Below are 2,168 nucleotides of genomic sequence, written 5' to 3'. Positions count from 1 at the left end.
CTTCCCCTCGAAGGCTGGGGAGCTCTGGTGCGTGGGATGGGAGCCGCTGGGCTGCCTGTGGAAGGGGGCACACACGTGGCACCCCTTCACGTGCTCCCCACACTTAGCACCACGAGCAGGGGTGGCTTTGGGACCTTTTCCTCCATCAACAAACATCGCCCAAACTGACCCCAGCCCACAGTTCACATTAACACCAAATCATTAACAAGGCTTTGCCGGTGTCCCGGTCCCATTCGGCAGCGGGCAGGGAGGAAACCACAGCGAGCGGCACTGACAGCACCAGCCCCAAACAACAGTTAGGAGGAGAATTATTTTAATGAATACATTTCCTTTCAATTGTACGCGAATGGTGAGATCCCATTAGAACGGGGAAGCAATTAGAGCTAATAAAGATGAACGCGCAGCGCTGGGTGCATGTGGAATAACAAACAGCGAACAAAGGATCCAGGAGAGAGCTGACTCTAATCCAAATAAATGAGCGGTGATGAAAGGGGGAGCGGCGGGGGTCTCCTGCCGGGAGACACGCTTCCTCCCCGCCGGCTGCCTGCCCGCCCCGCGCCCGCCGGGGACGGGGAATCCCGCCTAGGGACGGACCTGGAGTCAGTGGGACAGTCCCCGCCGTGATGCTGTCCCAGCCCGGGAAGCCTTGGAGGGGTGGCCGTGGTCCCTGGGGACCCACCTGCTGGATTTCACACAGGGGTGGCAAACGGGCCCAGCTGGGGGTCTTTGGGAAGGCTGGGGAGGAGAGAAGGGGGAGGACTGGGAGGGTGGAGGGAGCTCATTGATTTGGGCTGTTTCCCATTTTGTGTTTGATTACCGGTGGTGATTGCCCGCCAAAATTAACAGCCCTGATCACGACGGGCACGTCACCAGCCCCAGACCATCAGGGCTCTGGCGAGGTGGAGCGTGGAGGAAGTAATAGCCTCTTCACAACGGTGTATTTACACAGTAGGCTCACAGGAAAATTGGGTAAACCAATAATTACCCAAGGATATTATTGGCTTTGGCAGAGTTAATAATAATTAGTGCGCTTCCTTTTCCAGGCTCCTTACAGGAGAGAGCTTTTATAATCCACAGAATACAAAGGACCCAAACCACCAAGAACTGCTTCCACGTGTGGCTGGGGAAAAAAAAAGCCACCGAGTCGTTCTGCTGGCAGGCTCCAAGGGTGAAAATCACCCAAAGACTCCGGGGAGCCAGGCTGAAAAATAACAATAGTGGTAGTAAGAACAATAACAATGATAATGATAAACAATTTTCTCTATTTGAAAGGAACCTTGTGTCAGGACTGCATTTTCCCTGGTCTGTCTATCTCGCGCAGTTGAGCTGGAGATAAATCTGGCCCTGACACCTGACAGCCCCCAGGTCAGCGTGGGACACTGGAAGCTGCCCCGTTGCTCTTTCCCCTTCGCTCTGTGGCTGCTGCTCCCACTGGCAGCACTTTCCCTCCCCAGAAAGCAGATATTGCCCATCATCTCAGCTCTCCCTGCATTCCCCATCCTTGTGTCTCTGTGTCTCTGCGGGGCACAACCCTCCCTCTGCCTGCTGCCCTCCCCCAGGAACAGCCCTTCCTGGGTCAACACCGCTTGACAGCTGGGGTTAAACGGGGTGAATTTGGTTTGAGATGTGCTGGAGGAGTGTCCCCCCACAGCCCACAGCCTCCTGGCTTGCTGCAGAAGGGGGGTGTGCAGGGTGAGAGGGATCAGCTGGGGGATAAGGGCTCAGAACTGCTGCGTGTGACCAGCCACGGGAGCCCATGGCCACCACTGGGTGCTGGAAGGGGCGGTGGAGGAGGGAGCCTGATTTCTCTGCAGGTATCCAGCCTCCTGCAGCTCAGCCGGGGGGGGCCATCACTTCCCCTGGGGTCCCCCATCACCTCCCCTGGGGTCCCCCATCACCTCCCTGGATCCTCCACCTCTGAGCTGAACCCCATCCTCAGCAGCTCTTTGCACATCCCTGGATGCAGCTTTGCCCATCGCTCCCGCAGCCCCAGTGTTACTGAACTATCCTCCTCCCCTGCTCCCCCCCTGCCGCTGCCTGCGCTGCCCTCTCCCCCTGCCTGCGGCGGCCGCCTCCCCGGCACGTAGGATGTTGGCTGCCTCTCCCGCTACGGGCAACCTTCAAACGCTCAGAAATCACCAGTGAAATCCCCACACACCCCCCACCCC

This window comes from Calidris pugnax, unplaced genomic scaffold (assembly GCF_001431845.1).
Source record: "Calidris pugnax isolate Ruff unplaced genomic scaffold, ASM143184v1 scaffold94, whole genome shotgun sequence".
Taxonomy (NCBI): domain Eukaryota; kingdom Metazoa; phylum Chordata; class Aves; order Charadriiformes; family Scolopacidae; genus Calidris; species Calidris pugnax.
The sequence above is the reverse complement of the archived record's forward strand: the minus strand, read 5'-3'. Positions refer to the sequence as shown.